Genomic DNA, 19,601 nt, shown 5'->3' with positions numbered 1-19,601 from the left:
CAGTGAGTAATGTTCTATTCATTTATGTAACTCTATCTTACATTGATACAGAGAGTTGTTTTTAATCTTTTAAATCATGTGACCATCATTATAACAGCTGTTGACCTTGTTTGAACTATTTGATGGTGCTAAATAGTGCCAGCTTGCTAACATTTACGAGCTAACGTTAGCTAGCTAGCTAATATTATTTTCTAACTTCAGGCCTTAAATTTGGGATTGATTGTGGAAATTTTTCACTTCATCTTTGTGAGCCCAAGGTTTTGTATTGATGATGTCATTGTAACTGCCTTTCTGATTCTTTGCATACATAAAATTAAAATACAAATGTTAGCCTGCTCTTGTTTGTTCCCTCAGCTGCAGGTTTGACCACTGGTAGCTTAGCTAACTGTTAACCAATGAATGTTTAATTGTGTGAGTTTTTCCTTTCAGTTTTCCATGATGGAAGACAACTCAACACAGGTGGTTTCATCACTTTCAGTTGTCTGAAGATTGGAGCACCACGAACCCAGAGGCTGATTCCTGAAACCATCAATAAAACTCTGCATTCACTTCTTCTGAATGTTAAATGATGATCATTTGATTTCTTCTTCTAGAATCATCTGAACAAACCCTCCCTCAACACAGTGAAGCAAAACTCTTTGGCCTTCATCTGACAGGATGAGTTTCTTTTCCCAGTGATTCCATTGATAAAGTGAAAGCTTTGCAGCTCTCACTGGAAAGTCCTGAGGCTCGTCCCATTCTGAAGCAGGCAGTTGCTCCCAGCCAGCCGACACTTTCACTCTCTTGTGTAGGAGTGAAGAACAAAATCAAAATAAAGAATCATCACTCTTTCATTGGGGCTCCTTTCTCCTTGTTCTGATACAGAAATTCAACAGCTTCTATCATTTAGTTTCCAGGAAATGTTGATGACACACTGGGATTTTTTGTTCTCCTGCTGTCACTGTCAAGTGCCAGCTTAACATGTGAGAGGTAGCAGGATCCATGCATGTGTTCATGTTTACAGCAGACAAGGAGGAAACCTTGGAGGATTTCAGGGACTTTTATCAATGGTTCACACTTCAGGTGTGAAAGCTTCTGAGTATAAAAATTTAAGTGAGCGAGCCAGGAGTTGAACCTAGAATCTTCTGACAGTAGTCAGTCATGCTATCCATTGCACCACCAGCCCTGTGAAAACCTCTTAATGTTCATGTGTACTTGATTTTATAGACAATCCAAACGATCTGGTGGCATTTTCAGGGGACACAATGGTGCAGTGGTCAGCACTGTTGCCTCACAGCAAGAAGGTTCCAGATTTGAGCCCCAGCTGTGGAGTCTGCATGTTCTCCCTGTGTCTGTGTGGGTTCTCTCTGGTACTCCAGCTTCCTCCCACAGTCCAAAGACATCAAGAGAGGACGAGGCTGATTGATACTCTAAATTGACTGTAGGTGTGGCTGTGAGTGTGAATGGTTGTCTGTCTATGAGTGTTGGCCCTGTGATGGACTGGTGACTCATCCAGGGTGAACCCCGCCTCTTGTCAGAAGGCTGCTGGGATAGGCTCCACCCCCCCACACAAACCCTGACATATAATCAGTGGAGAAAAGGAAATTTATCAACACTCATGACTTCATCTGTTTTGAGAACTGAACTGGATATAAACTCTGAGAATTCAGAGTAAGAACCAGGAGGGTGGGACACAATAATAGATAGGAGTAAATGTGGAGTCTGGGTTCTTTTCTAGAATGTGGAGGCAATGACAGTCCTGCCAAGTGACATCACTGACATGAATGGATGACTTCAATCACATGAATGGATGACTTCAGTCATGTGACTGGATGACAGTGTAGATGCCAATGTAGAGGTTGGGGAAATAGTCTCTGAGAATACAGCTTGAACCAACGCCCTCCTTGTTCTTCAAAAACCCAAACAGCGACCATCAGTCTCCCTCCAATCCTGTACTTGGGTTCAATGTTGCTGTTCCATTTAGCAGCAGTAGGTGTCGCTGTGATACCAGGTTCAGTTCAAGATTCCCAACTCCAGCTCATGATGGTGACCTCAGTGGCCACAGTGGCAGGGTAAAATGGCGCTTCAGTGGATCATGTGGATCAACTCATGTTCCCATCTCTTATGTTAACGGTCAGTTTTGACCCACGTCTTCAATCAGCTGTAAAATAAACTGAAAACAATTTTCTATCATCCAAGTTGTTTCCCATCTCTTGGTTTCCTTGTTAGGCTTCCTTATCATGGAAATATTGATTGGAATATTTTGTTGTGGGCCTCTGGACCTTTTTTAGTCAGTAAACCCTCGATTTCAGTTAAAAAATGATAAAGTGAACCTCAAGTAAATAATATAAATAAACAAAAGGTTGTTGTGTTTCCTCACCATTACTGAGGGGTGTTAGAACAGTCTTTTAGTTCTTTATTTTAATGTTATTAACTTTTGTAACATCCATGGTGTTATACATCAGTTTCAATTCTCATATTTACTTCAAGAAAAAGGGAAAAAAGTCTTTTTTTCAGCAACAGAACTTTAATACAAACTCAAAATGAAAAGCAGAACAAGCCAGAACCCAAAATTTTGATTTGCAAGGTCAAACAAACAACAACCAGTCAAGCAAATCAAACCAACAGAAACCAACTACTGGTTCAAAACCAGTAAAAAACAAAAACAGAGGAAAAGTCTCTGTGTGCAAGAACATGCATGTGTGTGTGTGTGTGTTTAGATGCGTGTGTGTCAAAAACTGACAACATGAGCCAACAGTGGTGGTGTCTGTCAAAGAGGTGGAGCTCTGTCCTTCACCTGCAAGATTTCAGCAGGCAGCTCAGGTCTAGTTTTCTTCACTGTGCCACCATGATAAGTTTCCTCCTGAGAAGTTCTTGTCCAAGGTCATAGCTGGTAAAAGAATTGTCACAGTGATACTGGGACCCTGCAGTCCAGTCGTCATATCCAGGACCACACTGGACATGGCCGTCTTTGTTTGTTTTGTTGTTGTGCAATGTGAGAGAACGTGACAGACCATTTTATACCAAAGACAGAATGTGTGTGTGTGTGTGTGTGTAACCATGTTAAATTCTTTTAAATAAATGTGTTTCAACCTGCTATTATTTGTATAAATTCTTTTCCTTAAATTCTTTTAAATAAATGTGTTTCAATCTGCTATTATTTGTATGCTGTATGATTTCTGAAACCCAAGACTAACTAAGGTACTGCAACCTAAAGTATGGTAATGAGGAGAATGATGAAAAATCCACAAGGTGATCAGAAAATAATAAATGTATTCAGGAAAACAAACCATCTCTGAACATGTGTGATTGAAATATGTCCGTGGGACTGGCAGAATCTGGCTTTACTACAAAGTGTCTAGTGACAACTAGTTTGGTGTGTAAAAAGACCGTGAGGCTGTTGCACATCACATTTTTTTTGAGGTTGTAAAGTGAGTGAAATGGATATAGAGCCCATGTGTGTGAGAGTCATGGGCTTACGGCCATACCACTCTGAACACGCCCGATCTCGTCTGATCTCGGAAGCTTAGCAGGGTCGGGCCTGGTTAGTACTTGGATGGAAGACCGCCTGGGAATACCAGGTGCTGTAAGCTTTTTTGTTTCATTGTGAGGAAAGGGCCGCTTTGAGTCTTTGGGGACCAGCATGAGCGAGCTTCCCTCACACACCTTTTCTTGAAGCGCCCTCCACAGCTTTCGAATGGAATGTCATGCAGTGTGTAATTTGAAGTAGACAGATTGCAGATGCAGTACTTTTCTCTGGATGACATCAACATTCTTTTCTTTGTATTGACAGGACAACTATTTGGTGTGTAAAAAGACCGTGAGGCTTTTGCACATCACATTTTTTTGAGGTTGTAAAGTGAGTGAAATGGATATAGAGCCCATGTGTGAGAGAGTCAAGGGCTTACGGTCATACCATTCTGAACTCGTCTGATCGCGGAAGCTAAGCAGGGTCGGGCTTGGATGGGAGACCGCCTGGAAATACCAGTTGCTGTAAGCTTTTTGGTTTCATTGTGAGGAAAGGGCAGCTTTGAGTGTTTGGGGACCAGCATGAGCGAGCTTCCTTCACACACCTTTTCTTGAAACGCCTTTCTGCAGCTTTGAAATGGAATGTCATGCAGCGTGTAATTTGAAGTAGACAGATGGCAGATGCAGTACTTTTCTCTAGATGACATCAACATTCTTTTCTTTGTATTGACAGGACACCTATTTGACGTTTGAAAAGACCGTGAGGCTGTTGCACGTCACTTTTTTTCTGAGGTTGTAAAGTGAGTGAAATGGATATAGAGCCCATGTGTGTGAGAGTCAGGGGCTTACGGCCATACCACTCTGAACACGCCCGATCTCGTCTGATCTCGGAAGCTTAGCAGGGTCGGGCCTGGTTAGTACTTGGATGGGAGACCGCCTGGGAATACCAGGTGCTGTAAGCTTTTTTGTTTCATTGTGAGGAAAGGGCCGCTTTGAGTCTTTGGGGACCAGCATGAGCGAGCTTCCCTCACACACCTTTTCTTGAAGCGCCCTCTGCAGCTTTGGAATGGAATTTCATGCAGTGGTTAATTTGAAGAAGACAGATGGCAGATGCAGTACTTTTCTCTCGATGACATCAACATTCTTTTCTTTTATTGACATGACACCGATTTGGCGTGTGAAAAGACCCTGAGGCTGTTGCGCATCACTTTTTTTCTGAGGTTGTAAATTGTGTGAAATGGATATAGAGCCCATGTGTGTCAGAGTCAAAGGCTTACGGCCATACCACTCTGAACACGCCCGATCTCGTCTGATCTCGGAAGCTAAGCAGGGTCGGGCCTGGTTAGTACTTGGATGGAAGACCGCCTGGGAATACCAGGTGCTGTAAGCTTTTTTATTTCTTTGTGAGGAAAGGGCAGCTTTGAGTCTTTGGGGACCAGCATGAGCGAGCTTCCCTCACACACCTTTTCTTGAAGCGCCCTCCACAGCTTTCGAATGGAATGTCATGCAGTGTGTAATTTGAAGTAGACAGATTGCAGATGCAGTACTTTTCTCTGGATGACATCAACATTCTTTTCTTTGTATTGACAGGACACCTATTTGGCGTGTGAAAAGACCCTGAGGCTGTTGCGCTTCACTTTTTTTCTGAGGTTGTAAAGTGAGTGAAATGGATATAGAGCCCATGTGTGTAAAAGTCAAGGGCTTACGGCCATACCACTCTGAACACGCCCGATCTCGTCTGATCTCCGAAGCTAAGCAGGGTCGGGCCTGGTTAGTACTTGGATGGGAGACCGCCTGGGAATACCAGGTGCTGTAAGCTTTTTTGTTTCATTGTGAGGAAAGGGCAGCTTTGAGTGTTTGGGGACCAGCATGAGCGAGCTTCCCTCACACACCTTTTCTTGAAGCGCCCTCCACAGCTTTCGAATGGAATGTCATGCAGTGTGTTATTTGAAGTAGACAGATTGCAGATGCAGTACTTTTCTCTAGATGACATCAACATTCTTTTCTTTGTATTGACAGGACAACTATTTGGTGTGTAAAAAGACCGTGAGGCTGTTGCACATCACATTTTTTTTGAGGTTGTAAAGTGAGTGAAATTGATATAGAGCCCATGTGTGTGAGAGTCATGGGCTTACGGCCATACAACTCTGAACACGCCCGATCTCGTCTGATCTCGGAAGCTTAGCAGGGTCGGGCCTGGTTAGTACTTGGATGGAAGACCGCCTGGGAATACCAGGTGCTGTAAGCTTTTTTGTTTCATTGTGAGGAAAGGGCCGCTTTGAGTCTTTGGGGACCAGCATGAGCGAGCTTCCCTCACACACCTTTTCTTGAAGCGCCCTCCACAGCTTTCGAATGGAATGTCATGCAGTGTGTAATTTGAAGTAGACAGATTGCAGATGCAGTACTTTTCTCTGGATGACATCAACATTCTTTTCTTTGTATTGACAGGACAACTATTTGGTGTGTAAAAAGACCGTGAGGCTGTTGCACATCACATTTTTTTTGAGGTTGTAAAGTGAGTGAAATGGATATAGAGCCCATGTGTGAGAGAGTCAAGGGCTTACGGCCATACCATTCTGAACTCGTCTGATCGCGGAAGCTAAGCAGGGTCGGGCTTGGATGGGAGACCGCCTGGAAATACCAGTTGCTGTAAGCTTTTTGGTTTCATTGTGAGGAAAGGGCAGCTTTGAGTGTTTGGGGACCAGCATGAGCGAGCTTCCTTCACACACCTTTTCTTGAAACGCCTTTCTGCAGCTTTGAAATGGAATGTCATGCAGCGTGTAATTTGAAGTAGACAGATGGCAGATGCAGTACTTTTCTCTAGATGACATCAACATTCTTTTCTTTTATCGACAGGACACCTATTTGCCGTGTGAAAAGACCGTGAGGCTGTTGCACGTCACTTTTTTTCTAAGGTTGTAAAGTGAGTGAAATGGATATAGAGCCCAGGTGTGTAAGAGTCAAGGGCTTACGGCCATACCCCTCTTAACACGCCCGATCTCGTCTGATCTCGGAAGCTAAGCAGTGTCGGGCCTGGTTACTACTTGGATGGGAGACTGCCGGGCAGTCCAAGGTGCTGTAAGCTTTTTTGTTTCATTGTGAGGAAAGGGCAGCTTTGAGTGTTTGGGGACCAGCATGAGCGAGCTTCCCTCACACACCTTTTCTTGAAGCGCTTTTCTGCAGCTTTGAAATTGAATGTCATGCAGCGTGTAATTTGAAGTAGACAGATGGCAGATGCAGTACTTTTCTCTCGATGACATCAACATTCTTTTCTTTTATTGACAGGACACGTATTTGGCGTGTAAAAAGACCCTGAGGCTGTTGCGCATCACTTTTTTTCTGAGGTTGTAAATTGTGTGAAATGGATATAGAGCCCATGTGTGTCAGAGTCAAGGGCTTACGGCCATACCACTCTGAACACGCCCGATCTCGTCTGATCTCGGAAGCTAAGCAGGGTCGGGCCTGGTTAGTACTTGGATGGAAGACCGCCTGGGAATACCAGGTGCTGTAAGCTTTTTTATTTCTTTGTGAGGAAAGGGCAGCTTTGAGTCTTTGGGGACCAGCATGAGCGAGCTTCCCTCACACACCTTTTCTTGAAGCGCCCTCCACAGCTTTGGAATGGAATGTCATGCAGTGGTTAATTTGAAGTAGACAGATGGCAGATGCAGTACTTTTCTCTAGATGACATCAACATTCTTTTCTTTGTATTGACAGGACACCTATTTGACGTTTGAAAAGACCGTGAGGCTGTTGCGCATCACTTTTTTTCTGAGGTTGTAAATTGTGTGAAATGGATATAGAGCCCATGTGTGTCAGAGTCAAGGGCTTACGGCCATACCACTCTGAACACACCCGATCTCGTCTGATCTCGGAAGCTAAGCAGGGTCGGGCCTGGTTAGTACTTGGATGGAAGACCGCCTGGGAATACCAGGTGCTGTAAGCTTTTTTATTTCTTTGTGAGGAAAGGGCAGCTTTGAGTGTTTGGGGACCAGCATGAGCGAGCTTCCCTCACACACCTTTTCTTGAAGCGCCCTCCACAGCTTTCGAATGGAATGTCATGCAGTGTGTAATTTGAAGTAGACAGATTGCAGATGCAGTACTTTTCTCTGGATGACATCAACATTCTTTTCTTTGTATTGACAGGACACCTATTTGGCGTGTGAAAAGACCCTGAGGCTGTTGCGCTTCACTTTTTTTCTGAGGTTGTAAAGTGAGTGAAATGGATATAGAGCCCGTGTGTGTAAGAGTCAAGGGCTTACGGCCATACCACTCTGAACACGCCCGATCTCGTCTGATCTCGGAAGCTAAGCAGGGTCGGGCCTGGTTAGTACTTGGATGGGAGACCGCCTGGGAATACCAGGTGCTGTAAGCTTTTTTGTTTCATTGTGAGGAAAGGGCAGCTTTGAGTTTTTGGGGACCAGCATGAGCGAGGTTCCCTCACACACCTTTTCTTGAAGCGCCCTCCACAGCTTTCGAATGGAATGTCATGCAGTGTGTTATTTGAAGTAGACAGATTGCAGATGCAGTACTTTTCTCTAGATGACATCAACATTCTTTTCTTTGTATTGACAGGACAACTATTTGGTGTGTAAAAAGACCGTGAGGCTGTTGCACATCACATTTTTTTTGAGGTTGTAAAGTGAGTGAAATTGATATAGAGCCCATGTGTGTGAGAGTCATGGGCTTACGGCCATACCACTCTGAACACGCCCGATCTCGTCTGATCTCGGAAGCTTAGCAGGGTCGGGCCTGGTTAGTACTTGGATGGAAGACCGCCTGGGAATACCAGGTGCTGTAAGCTTTTTTGTTTCATTGTGAGGAAAGGGCCGCTTTGAGTCTTTGGGGACCAGCATGAGCGAGCTTCCCTCACACACCTTTTCTTGAAGCGCCCTCCACAGCTTTCGAATGGAATGTCATGCAGTGTGTAATTTGAAGTAGACAGATTGCAGATGCAGTACTTTTCTCTGGATGACATCAACATTCTTTTCTTTGTATTGACAGGACAACTATTTGGTGTGTAAAAAGACCGTGAGGCTGTTGCACATCACATTTTTTTGAGGTTGTAAAGTGAGTGAAATGGATATAGAGCCCATGTGTGAGAGAGTCAAGGGCTTACGGCCATACCATTCTGAACTCGTCTGATCTCGGAAGCTAAGCAGGGTCGGGCCTGGATAGTACTTGGATGGGAGACCGCCTGGAAATACCAGTTGCTGTAAGCTTTTTGGTTTCATTGTGAGGAAAGGGCAGCTTTGAGTGTTTGGGGACCAGCATGAGCGAGCTTCCTTCACACACCTTTTCTTGAAACGCCTTTCTGCAGCTTTGAAATGGAATGTCATGCAGCGTGTAATTTGAAGTAGACAGATGGCAGATGCAGTACTTTTCTCTAGATGACATCAACATTCTTTTCTTTTATCGACAGGACACCTATTTGGCGTGTGAAAAGACCGTGAGGCTGTTGCACGTCACTTTTTTTCTAAGGTTGTAAAGTGAGTGAAATGGATATAGAGCCCAGGTGTGTAAGAGTCAAGGGCTTACGGCCATACCCCTCTTAACACGCCCGATCTCGTCTGATCTCGGAAGCTAAGCAGGGTCGGGCCTCGTTACTACTTGGATGGGAGACTGCCAGGCAGTCCAAGGTGCTGTAAGCTTTTTTGTTTCATTGTGAGGAAAGGGCAGCTTTGAGTGTTTGGGGACCAGCATGAGCGAGCTTCCCTCACACACCTTTTCTTGAAGCGCCTTTCTGCAGCTTTGAAATTGAATGTCATGCAGCGTGTAATTTGAAGTAGACAGATGGCAGATGCAGTACTTTTCTCTCGATGACATCAACATTCTTTTCTTTTATTGACAGGACACGTATTTGGCGTGTGAAAAGACCCTGAGGCTGTTGCGCATCACTTTTTTTCTGAGGTTGTAAATTGTGTGAAATGGATATAGAGCCCATGTGTGTCAGAGTCAAAGGCTTACGGCCATACCACTCTGAACACGCCCGATCTCGTCTGATCTCGGAAGCTAAGCAGGGTCGGGCCTGGTTAGTACTTGGATGGAAGACCGCCTGGGAATACCAGGTGCTGTAAGCTTTTTTATTTCTTTGTGAGGAAAGGGCAGCTTTGAGTCTTTGGGGACCAGCATGAGCGAGCTTCCCTCACACACCTTTTCTTGAAGCGCCCTCCACAGCTTTGGAATGGAATGTCATGCAGTGGTTAATTTGAAGTAGACAGATGGCAGATGCAGTACTTTTCTCTAGATGACATCAACATTCTTTTCTTTTATTGACAGGACACCTATTTGGCGTGTGAAAAGACCCTGAGGCTGTTGCGCTTCACTTTTTTTCTGAGGTTGTAAAGTGAGTGAAATGGAAAAAGAGCCCATGTGTGTAAGAGTCAAGGGCTTACGGCCATACCACTCTGAACACGCCCGATCTCGTCTGATCTCGGAAGCTAAGCAGGGTTGGGCCTGGTTAGTACTTGGATGGGAGACCGCCTGTGAATACCAGGTGCTGTAAGCTTTTTTGTTTCATTGTGAGGAAAGGGCCGCTTTGAGTTTTTGGGGACCAGCATGAGCGAGCTTCCCTCACACACCTTTTCTTGAAGCGCCCTCCACAGCTTTCGAATGGAATGTCATGCAGTGTGTAATTTGAAGTAGACAGATTGCAGATGCAGTACTTTTCTCTAGATGACATCAACATTTTTTTCTTTGTATTGACAGGACAACTATTTGGTGTGTAAAAAGACCGTGAGGCTGTTGCACTCACATTTTTTTTGAGGTTGTAAAGTGAGTGAAATTGATATAGAGCCCATGTGTGTGAGAGTCAAGGGTTTACGGCCATACCCCTCTGAACACGCCCGATCTCGTCTGATCTCGGAAGCTTAGCAGGGTCGGGCCTGGTTAGTACTTGGATGGAAGGCCGCCTGGGAATACCAGGTGCTGTAAGCTTTTTTGTTTCATTGTGAGGAAAGGGCAGCTTTGAGTGTTTGGGGACCAGCATGAGCGAGCTTCCCTCACACACCTTTTCTTGAAGCGCCCTCTGCAGCTTTGGAATGGAATTTCATGCAGTGGTTAATTTGAAGAAGACAGATGGCAGATGCAGTACTTTTCTCTCGATGACATCAACATTCTTTTCTTTTTTTGACAGGACACGTATTTGGCGTGTGAAAAGACCCTGAGGCTGTTGCGCATCACTTTTTTTCTGAGGTTGTAAATTGTGTGAAATGGATATAGAGCCCATGTGTGTCAGAATCAAGGGCTTACGGCCATACCACTCTGAACACGCCCGATCTCATCTGATCTCGGAAGATAAGCAGGATCGGGCCTGGTTAGTACTTGGATGGAAGACCGCCTGGGAATACCAGGTGCTGTAAGCTTTTTTATTTCTTTGTGAGGAAAGGGCAGCTTTGAGTCTTTGGGGACCAGCATGAGCGAGCTTCCCTCACACACCTTTTCTTGAAGCGCCCTCCACAGCTTTGGAATGGAATGTCATGCAGTGTGTAATTTGAAGTAGACAGATTTCAGATGCAGTACTTTTCTCTAGATGACATCAACATTTTTTTCTTTGTATTGACAGGACAACTATTTGGTGTGTAAAAAGACCGTGAGGCTGTTGCACATCACATTTTTTTTGAGGTTGTAAAGTGAGTGAAATGGATATAGAGCCCATGTGTGTGAGAGTCAAGGGCTTCCGGCCATACCCCTCTGAACACGCCCGATCTCGTCTGATCTCGGAAGCTTAGCAGGGTCGGGCCTGGTTAGTACTTGGATGGAAGGCCGCCTGGGAATACCAGGTGCTGTAAGCTTTTTTGTTTCATTGTGAGGAAAGGGCCGCTTTGAGTCTTTGGGGACCAGCATGAGCGAGCTTCCCTCACACACCTTTTCTTGAAGCGCCCTCTGCAGCTTTGGAATGGAATTTCATGCATTGGTTAGTTTGAAGAAGACAGATGGCAGATGCAGTACTTTTCTCTCGATGACATCAACATTGTTTTCTTTTATTGACAGGACACGTATTTGGCGTGTGAAAAGACCCTGAGGCTGTTGCGCATCACTTTTTTTCTGAGGTTGTAAATTGTGTGAAATGGATATTGAGCCCATGTGTGTCAGAGTCAAGGGCTTACGGCCATACCACTCTGAACAGCTTCCGATCTCGTCTGATCTCGGAAGCTAAGCAGGGTCGGGCCTGGTTAGTACTTGGATGGGAGACCGCCTGGGAATACCAGGTGCTGTAAGCTTTTTTGTTTCTTTGTGAGGAAAGGGCAGCTTTGAGTGTTTGGGGACCAGCATGAGCGAGCTTCCCTCACACACCTTTTCTTGAAGCGCCCTCCACAGCTTTCGAATGGAATGTCATGCAGTGTGTAATTTGAAGTAGACAGATTGCAGATGCAGTACTTTTCTCGAGATGACATCAACATTCTTTTCTTTGTATTGACAGGACAACTATTTGGTGTGTAAAAAGACCGTGAGGCTGTTGCACATCACATTTTTTTTGAGGTTGTAAAATGAGTGAAATGGATATAGAGCCCATGTGTGTGAGAGTCAAGGGCTTCCGGCCATACCCCTCTGAACACGCCCGATCTCGTCTGATCTCGCAAGCTTAGCAGGGTCGGGCCTGGTTAGTACTTGGATGGAAGGCCGCCTGGGAATACCAGGTGCTGTAAGCTTTTTTGTTTCATTGTGAGGAAAGGGCCGCTTTGAGTCTTTGGGGACCAGCATGAGCGAGCTTCCCTCACACACCTTTTCTTGAAGCGCCCTCTGCAGCTTTGGAATGGAATTTCATGCATTGGTTAGTTTGAAGAAGACAGATGGCAGATGCAGTACTTTTCTCTCGATGACATCAACATTGTTTTCTTTTATTGACAGGACACGTATTTGGCGTGTGAAAAGACCCTGAGGCTGTTGCGCATCACTTTTTTTCTGAGGTTGTAAATTGTGTGAAATGGATATTGAGCCCATGTGTGTCAGAGTCAAGGGCTTACGGCCATACCACTCTGAACACGCCCGATCTCGTCTGATCTCGGAAGCTAAGCAGGGTCGGGCCTGGTTAGTACTTGGATGGAAGACCGCCTGGGAATACCAGGTGCTGTCAGCTTTTTTATTTCTTTGTGAGGAAAGGGCAGCTTTGAGTGTTTGGGGACCAGCATGAGCGAGCTTCCCTCACACACCTTTTCTTGAAGCGCCCTCTGCAGCTTTGGAATGGAATTTCATGCAGTGGTTAATTTGAAGTAGACAGATGGCAGATGCAGTCCTTTTCTCTAGATGACATCAACATTCTTTTCTTTGTATTGACAGGACACCTATTTGGCGTTTGAAAAGACCGTGAGGCTTTTGCACGTCACTTTTTTTCTGAGGTTGTAAAGTGAGTGAAATGGATATAGAGCCCGTGTGTGTCAGAGTCAGGGGCTTACGGCCATACCATTCTGAACTCGTCTGATCTCGGAAGCTAAGCAGGGTCGGGCCTGGTTAGTGCTTGGATGGGAGACCGCCTGGGAATACCTGGTGCTGTAAGCTTTTTTGTTTCTTTGTGAGGAAAGGGCAGCTTTGAGTCTTTGGGGACCAGCATGAGCGAGCTTCCCTCACACACCTTTTCTTGAAGCGCCCTCTGCAGCTTTGGAATGGAATGTCATGCAGTGGTTAATTATAAGTAGACAGATGGCAGATGCAGTACTTTTCTCTCGATGACATCAACATTCTTTTCTTTTATTGACAGGACACCTATTTAATTTGAAGTAGAAAGATGGCAGATGCAGTGTACTGGGCTTCTCTCTACTCCTCTCTCTCCTCCTATATGTGTCATACATTAATTATACTCATAGGTATTACTAACTTGTCTCCTTTTCTGGAGCCTTTTTGGCTCCTCTCATTCCAGATCTGGGTGGTGCTGGAGGAGGCTGCAGAGCTGAAGAGGCTCACGCTGCCACCCGTAGCTCCACCTACTCACATCACCGTCTTTCCATCAGTCTCTCTCTCTCTTTATCTCTGTCCCTCTCTTTCCTTCTACATATCCGTCTTCCTCCATTATCTGTTTTGTTCCTGTTCTCTTTCCCCCCAATCGGTCAAAGCAGAAGGCCGTCCCCATTGAGCCTGGATCTGCTCGATGTTCCTGCCTGTTAAAAGGAAGGTTTTTGTCGCCGCTTTTGCAGGATGTGCTTGCTGATGGAGAATTGTTGGGTGTAGATTCATTGAAGCAGTTTGGTACTGGACCTGCTCTACCTGTAAAGTGTCATGAGATAAGTTTTCTTGTGATTTGGTGCAATATAAATAAAATTAACTTGACCAGTGTCATTTGTGGTCTTTCGTTAATTGCATGCCACATGAAATTATTATTAGTCACTTTTATCTCACATTTGACCTGCAGCTACAGTCTCACAGTGGCAAGACGAGAACACTTCTACTTCTGATGATAACAGTTTGTTCAACAATGAACTTCATCCAGTACCATGTTGTTAAACACTGGAACACCAGCATAGCACCTGAACAGGGACTTGAACCCTGGACCCTCAGATTAAAAGTCTGATGCTCTACCGTCTGAGCTACTCAGGCTCTTCCTTCAGCATTTAGACAGGAAAAGAAACACCTGTGAAGGTCAAACTGCTGCTTTCTTGACTTGTTCAATCCTCCATGTTCAAGTCCACCATGCTTTTGATTGGTTCTGATTCTCTGTGGCAAAATCCAACAAGAGGCTCCAAAAATGTCTTGAATGTCATAAGAATGCACAGGACAAGATGTTCGTTTCCTTCATGTCTGCAGTTCCTCCACTGGAAAGTAAAGTCAATGCTGTTCCTCTGCTGAAACCTGGGATCGGACCAGGGACCTTTAGATCTTCAGTCTAACGCTCTCCCAACTGAGCTGTTTCAGCTCTGCGTGAGGGCCCTGCTTTTCTCATTTTATAATCTCTTCCACTCTCACTAGAACTTAGAGAGGATTTGAGCTTCTGAAGTCATGACACATTGAACAGTTCGACAGGACCATTTTTGATGAATGTCTGAATCAAACAAGCCTCTTTTGTTTGTCTTCTTCCCAGTTGCCTCAACATTGTGTGAGCCAATAATTCCACATCTGTACCAGACACACCTCTTGTTGGTGGGTTTTCTGGATCTTTCTGTTCTAACAGTGTCTTTTATCTTAAATATGCCACTTTCACATGAAAACATCAATAACAGGACAATATCAATACTATTATTGCTGCTGTTGCTGTTGTTGGTTGTGTGTCTGTCTTCCATCCCCCTGTCCCCCTGTCTTTCTCTCTGCTTGTCTTTCACCCTCATCTTGTTCCCATCTTTTTGTCATTCTCTCCCTCATTTCTCTCTGTCTTTTGTCTTTTCTTCTCTATATTTGTCTTCTGCTGCTCCAGGATCAGCTCCTATCACACAGTGGTCCAGAACCATTATGAAGCCTGATCATGAATGTGAGCCCAGCTCTTAGAACAGGCCTGCTGCCACCACAACTAAGATCCTGCAGGTCACTAGAAACTCCAGTGTCCAGCTGACAAGTGGACTTTCCTCTGATCTGTGGTGGTGCTGAGTTTAGCAAACATCTCCAACAAGAAGATGAAGGAGGCCATCAACTCCTCCAAGCTCAACATCTATACTGGCTTTACTGGGAGATCAGGAGGTCAAAGCAGATCTTCACCCCCCACCTCAGATGGTTTCTACTCACAGAGATGAGGGACCAGTTCAAACCAGCTACCTGGAGCTCCCTTAAGCCATTGTCCCCATCAGCTAACATCTGGATCTGGACCTGCACCGGTGCTGATTTGTGTCTTGAGTCCCCAGAGTTTGTTGAACCAGAGAAGCTTCAACTGGTGACGGTCGTACAACCAAGTGTGAAGGTGAGCCTGCATTGTCTGATCTGGAGCTAACAGGGGAATTAGCAAGTGCTCTGACTGTTCTAGAGTTGCTGCTTAGTTGAATTTGAATTTATTTGTTGAAATGTTCCAGTTTCTATGAGGTCAGGGAAGATTGGTGTGGATCTAAAGGTCCCTGGTTGGATCCCAGGACATTGTTTTGGCTCATTTGAACATTTTCAAACCCTCGTTGCTCAGATTTTACATGAATTTGATCATGACTTTTGGACAAATGTCTTGTTTATTAATTAAATAATCACTTCAGTTATGAATTTAGTGAGTCACCCAGACTTGGTCAATAACAAAAATTAGTCTGGTTATTATTCAGTTTCCAGTCAGTAGGGACACACGCACACACACACACACACACACACACACACAGCCTGTCTTTGGTATAAAATGGTCTGTCACGTTCACGTTGGAAGATTTCTCTGACTCAATTGTGAATAAAGAGATTCTTCATCTGACACCTGAGTCTTGATCCACTGATTCCTCTGATCCACCTCTTTCTGCTCCAACAAGGCTGACATGGATCAGGTGGGTCCATGTCATCCAATCAGTAGGTTTCTCTTCTCAATTAATTTTCTTCATCCCAGTTTAGATTGATTCTTCTCAGCCTCATGAAGGAGCATCTGATCAGGTGTTTGACTGCTTGTTGGTTGTAATTCCATAGATTTTAATCTCAGATGTTATAGAATTAATAAGAACATCTTAAAGACCTTTGTCCAACACTTGAAACTCACCTGTCTGTGGAGGCCCAACTGGCCTTTGGTCGTGAGGTGGTGGATGCATGTGAATGAAATGAGGCTCATGTTGCTGTGAGGAGCCACTAGAGGGAGACACCTGTCGTTCCTCCCAGCTGACAATGAGGCTTCACAGCTGCATTTGAAGCTGTCCTTTATGAGTCACAACTGTCTTGAGCTCAGGAGCCAAACTCACCGAAAAAATATGCAAGTGGCTTTGGACAAAAGCGTCTGCTCAATGAAATTGTAGGATTGTAGAATTCTATAAATGTATAATATAATTGTAGAAATGCTCTCTCTCACCACCCCCCAAAGTCTGTGCCAGGGTCTCTGGCCAGTGGTCAATGGCTCCTATCACCTGCCCAGGATGGATCCAGCTTGCTTGTCTTTGTAATTCTGCACTTATTAGAGACCTGGAAACAAAGGAATGCGGAAAAAGAGAAAATAGGACCTCACACAAATGGGCTTGTGACACAATTTTAAAGAGTTGTGTCAATGTGAATCTTTTACAAATGTGTGTGTGAATGTGGTTGTTGTGGCCGAGTGGTGAAGGCGATGGACTAGAAATCCATTGGGGTCTCCCTGCTCAGGTTGGAGTCCTGCCAACAACGTTAAAGTGTTGATGTTCTGGAGGAGACAACATCTGATCTTTTTAGATCCACGAGTCAAAGGTTTTCTTTAAAGTGCTGCAGCAGCTGAGGATGAGGGAGAGACAGAATTTCAAACCATCTTCGTGAGGACATTTTGAAAAATGATGATATTTGCCACAGTTATTATTGACTTGGAACACTGCAAAAATATCCCCTCTCCAAAAACCCTCCTCTTCAACTTTGTACCCAAGTTGTCTCCTCATCAGGCACCACAGTGTCCAGGATGTTCAGTCAAAAAGTCATTAATGATTTTAAAAATGTCCATCAAACACAAAATAAGGCTTCAAATAGGTAAAATCACCATCTGTAGACTGGACCAATATGCTGATGTGATCCTTTGATTAGTTTAGGATCAGTCAGAGATCAAAGACTGAAGCAGGAGATCAATGCTCAGAACCCAGAGATCAAAGACAGAATTCACACATCAGAGAAAGAATTCAGACATCAAACACATACCTGATGGAGGCTCCATCCCCCCCCCCCAGACAGTTTCCATGTAAGTCGTAAGTTTTATTTTTAAAGCGCCAAATCACAACAAGTGTTATCTTCTTTTTATTCTTTTTATTAAAGATTGAAGCTCCATACAAGACAGTTTGTAGACAAGAACATCACAGCCTGGGAAGCTTTCACTTCTTTTGATGGACAGCTTTGATTTCAGGTTCTACCTCTGTAAAATTGAAAGTAAAGTAAATGAAGCACCTGTGAAGGTAAAACTGATGATGTCATGACTTGTTCAGTCCTCCAACGTTAAAGTCCAACAAGCTTTTGATTGTCTCTGATTCTCTGTGGCAAAATCCAACAAGAGGAAACAGAAAATCTTGAGGTTGTCTCACTTTTTTTTTTTAAAGAAACTCTGCATAGGACAGTGATAGGATGCTTGTTTCCTTGGATGAAAAAGTCTGGTACTCTCATCTTCTTAAACATTTACTTGTTCAATCAGGACAAGAGAATCTGAGCTTGGATGTCATTTTGTAGTAAAAGGTGAATTAAACTTGTAAACATCAGCTGGTGTTCACTCTGATGATGTATAGATGGTCTGTATTCTGCCTTCTGTAGCACAATGCTGCTGGGAAGAAGCCTGATTATGTCAGAGTTGTGTTCAGTGGCTCCTGCTGGGTCCATTTCTGACAAATAGGCTCCAAAGAGTTCAGGTGTTTAAAAGCTCAGGGTTGCTGTCAGCAGACAAGGTGGCCGAGTGGTTAAGGCGATGGACTGCTAATCCATTGTGCTCTGCACGCGTGGGTTTGAATCCCATCCTCGTCGTGAGCGACTCTGGTTTCTACTCCAACATTATGGAATTACTGTGAGGCTTTTAACTGACACAGATACCAGTTGAGTCAACTTCCCTTTCACAACCTGACCAAAACAACTCAGACACCCAGAGCTCACATGTGTCAATCACCTCTGTAGAAGGTCCCGCCCCCACAGAGCTATAAATCCTCCCATCAGTGAAGAAAACCGAAGACGCCTCTTGGATGAGAGCTGAAGCATCTTCAAGAAACCTGAAATAGTCCACTTGGTACATTTAAATAATTCTACAATTTCTTTCAGCTTTCGTCCAAAGCCATGTGCATGTATCACATGTATATAATATATATGTGATACTCTTTCATCTACTCATGAACCAAAAATGCAGTCTAATACCAGTAAATTTGTGCAGGAAAATGTCATTTGTGCTCCTTCTTTTATTTATTTGTTTATTTAGTATTTTTTAATGTATTTTCTTTCAATTCACATTTTGTCGATTAACTTCATAATCACTCTTCACAGTCGCCATCTCATCACATGACTAAAGTTTGGGTTCTGTATTGGTGGTAAAATATCCTTCCATGCCCCTCACTAGTTTGCACACAGAAAAGCATATTTTACTGGTTTCAAATCTCTTAGTGTGTTCTCTCTGTTAAACCAGCTGTGGCAGCTTTCATTGTGTGATTGATTTTAAAATATAAATATGGAACAGAACCATTGGAAGAAGATGTCAGGACATTTGAAGGAATGTAAATCTCCTCTTGAAATGTTGCAGTGTGCAGCTGAGACTCTCTGGCAGTGGCACAAGGAGCCACAATGGCAGAACCTGGACCCTCCTGGAGGAGAACCACAGGTGAGGGCCTTCTTGGCTCCAGATTGATGGAAATCAAGTGTCTGAGGCTGTTAGCAGCCATGAAGTTGATCTGGTTGGGCACTGGTATTTTTTCTTGCTGCAGCTCAGGAGTGATTCAGGAGAAGAGTTTCAGAACAGCCAAGGTTGGGGACTGGAATTTTCAAATTTCCCCTGGAACCAGACAAACTTGGGAGGTAAAACCTCCAATCATAGCCACTCAGATGCAGCAGCAGAAAGAAGCTGTCATCTACCCTGACAGTCAGAGCATCAAGTCAAGAAAACATCAACCATCTTGTAGTTCCAAACCTTCACCTGTCAGATTCAGCTACTTCTTATTGTGGGACTTTAAATTTGAACACAATGGAATTTGGACAAGGAGTTTTCCTTCAAGTCCAAACATCATCGTCCAGCCTCCAACCAGAGGTCCATCAGTTATCATGGGAGCCACATGTGGAGTCTGGATTCTTTTCTAGAATGTGACGGCAATGACAGTCCTGCCAAGTGACATCACTGACATGAATGGATGACTTCAGTCACATGAATGGATGACTTCAGTCACATGAATGGATGGCTTCAGTCACGTGACTGGATGGCTTTAGTCACGTGACTGGATGACTTCAGTCACATGACTGGATGATTTGAAAATTTTGTTGTTGGCCTCTGGACCTTTTTTAAATCAGTACTTGACCACAGGTAGCTTAGCCAACTGTTAACTAATTAACTTTTAGTCCAGACAAAGAATGTGGGTTGACAGTTATTCATACACAGTCTTTGGTTTCAGATGCAGCCTCAACTGAGACTCCTGGTTCAGAGGATGTGTTTGTTTGCTG

General features: G+C 44.2%; 16 non-coding genes and 6 pseudogenes across 16 annotated transcripts; 21 read left to right on the top strand and 1 right to left on the bottom strand.

Moving 5' to 3' along the window:
• The first annotated feature begins 3,453 nt into the window (after nt 1-3,453).
• On the top strand, nt 3,454-3,572 carry LOC147265142 (5S ribosomal RNA). Its single transcript, XR_015113904.1, has one exon. It is a non-coding gene; the product is annotated as a 5S ribosomal RNA (ribosomal RNA).
• A 718-nt stretch (nt 3,573-4,290) lies between these two features.
• On the top strand, nt 4,291-4,409 carry LOC147265141 (5S ribosomal RNA). The gene has a single exon (XR_015113109.1). It is a non-coding gene; the product is annotated as a 5S ribosomal RNA (ribosomal RNA).
• A 309-nt stretch (nt 4,410-4,718) lies between these two features.
• On the top strand, nt 4,719-4,837 carry LOC147265140 (5S ribosomal RNA). The gene has a single exon (XR_015112678.1). It is a non-coding gene; the product is annotated as a 5S ribosomal RNA (ribosomal RNA).
• Nucleotides 4,838-5,147: 310 nt separating this feature from the next.
• Nucleotides 5,148-5,266, top strand: LOC147265139 (5S ribosomal RNA). The gene has a single exon (XR_015113260.1). It is a non-coding gene; the product is annotated as a 5S ribosomal RNA (ribosomal RNA).
• Nucleotides 5,267-5,576: 310 nt separating this feature from the next.
• On the top strand, nt 5,577-5,695 carry LOC147265138 (5S ribosomal RNA). Its single transcript, XR_015115379.1, has one exon. It is a non-coding gene; the product is annotated as a 5S ribosomal RNA (ribosomal RNA).
• Nucleotides 5,696-6,413: 718 nt separating this feature from the next.
• Nucleotides 6,414-6,532, top strand: LOC147265137 (5S ribosomal RNA; annotated as a pseudogene).
• Nucleotides 6,533-6,842: 310 nt separating this feature from the next.
• On the top strand, nt 6,843-6,961 carry LOC147265136 (5S ribosomal RNA). The gene has a single exon (XR_015112677.1). It is a non-coding gene; the product is annotated as a 5S ribosomal RNA (ribosomal RNA).
• A 310-nt stretch (nt 6,962-7,271) lies between these two features.
• Nucleotides 7,272-7,390, top strand: LOC147265135 (5S ribosomal RNA). Its single transcript, XR_015115186.1, has one exon. It is a non-coding gene; the product is annotated as a 5S ribosomal RNA (ribosomal RNA).
• Nucleotides 7,391-7,700: 310 nt separating this feature from the next.
• On the top strand, nt 7,701-7,819 carry LOC147265134 (5S ribosomal RNA). Its single transcript, XR_015113767.1, has one exon. It is a non-coding gene; the product is annotated as a 5S ribosomal RNA (ribosomal RNA).
• Nucleotides 7,820-8,129: 310 nt separating this feature from the next.
• LOC147265133 (5S ribosomal RNA) lies at nt 8,130-8,248 on the top strand. The gene has a single exon (XR_015113902.1). It is a non-coding gene; the product is annotated as a 5S ribosomal RNA (ribosomal RNA).
• A 309-nt stretch (nt 8,249-8,557) lies between these two features.
• On the top strand, nt 8,558-8,666 carry LOC147265132 (5S ribosomal RNA; annotated as a pseudogene).
• Nucleotides 8,667-8,976: 310 nt separating this feature from the next.
• Nucleotides 8,977-9,095, top strand: LOC147265131 (5S ribosomal RNA; annotated as a pseudogene).
• A 310-nt stretch (nt 9,096-9,405) lies between these two features.
• LOC147265130 (5S ribosomal RNA) lies at nt 9,406-9,524 on the top strand. The gene has a single exon (XR_015112675.1). It is a non-coding gene; the product is annotated as a 5S ribosomal RNA (ribosomal RNA).
• Nucleotides 9,525-9,833: 309 nt separating this feature from the next.
• LOC147265129 (5S ribosomal RNA) lies at nt 9,834-9,952 on the top strand. The gene has a single exon (XR_015115480.1). It is a non-coding gene; the product is annotated as a 5S ribosomal RNA (ribosomal RNA).
• Nucleotides 9,953-10,261: 309 nt separating this feature from the next.
• On the top strand, nt 10,262-10,380 carry LOC147265128 (5S ribosomal RNA). Its single transcript, XR_015115355.1, has one exon. It is a non-coding gene; the product is annotated as a 5S ribosomal RNA (ribosomal RNA).
• A 309-nt stretch (nt 10,381-10,689) lies between these two features.
• LOC147265127 (5S ribosomal RNA) lies at nt 10,690-10,808 on the top strand. Its single transcript, XR_015113258.1, has one exon. It is a non-coding gene; the product is annotated as a 5S ribosomal RNA (ribosomal RNA).
• Nucleotides 10,809-11,118: 310 nt separating this feature from the next.
• Nucleotides 11,119-11,237, top strand: LOC147265126 (5S ribosomal RNA; annotated as a pseudogene).
• A 309-nt stretch (nt 11,238-11,546) lies between these two features.
• Nucleotides 11,547-11,666, top strand: LOC147265125 (5S ribosomal RNA). The gene has a single exon (XR_015114294.1). It is a non-coding gene; the product is annotated as a 5S ribosomal RNA (ribosomal RNA).
• A 310-nt stretch (nt 11,667-11,976) lies between these two features.
• LOC147265124 (5S ribosomal RNA) lies at nt 11,977-12,095 on the top strand (annotated as a pseudogene).
• Nucleotides 12,096-12,404: 309 nt separating this feature from the next.
• On the top strand, nt 12,405-12,523 carry LOC147265123 (5S ribosomal RNA). Its single transcript, XR_015113358.1, has one exon. It is a non-coding gene; the product is annotated as a 5S ribosomal RNA (ribosomal RNA).
• A 310-nt stretch (nt 12,524-12,833) lies between these two features.
• Nucleotides 12,834-12,942, top strand: LOC147265122 (5S ribosomal RNA; annotated as a pseudogene).
• Nucleotides 12,943-13,901: 959 nt separating this feature from the next.
• Nucleotides 13,902-13,974, bottom strand: trnak-uuu (transfer RNA lysine (anticodon UUU)). Its single transcript has one exon. It is a non-coding gene; the product is annotated as a tRNA-Lys (tRNA).
• Nucleotides 13,975-19,601: the final 5,627 nt, after the last annotated feature.

This window comes from Aulostomus chinensis, chromosome 4, assembly GCF_037954235.1.
Source record: "Aulostomus chinensis isolate RoL2024-O1b breed Wild chromosome 4, RoL_Achi_v1.0, whole genome shotgun sequence".
Classification (NCBI taxonomy): Eukaryota; Metazoa; Chordata; class Actinopteri; order Syngnathiformes; family Aulostomidae; genus Aulostomus; species Aulostomus chinensis.
Note: the sequence above shows the minus strand (reverse complement) of the source record. Positions and strands in the feature narration are given on the sequence as shown.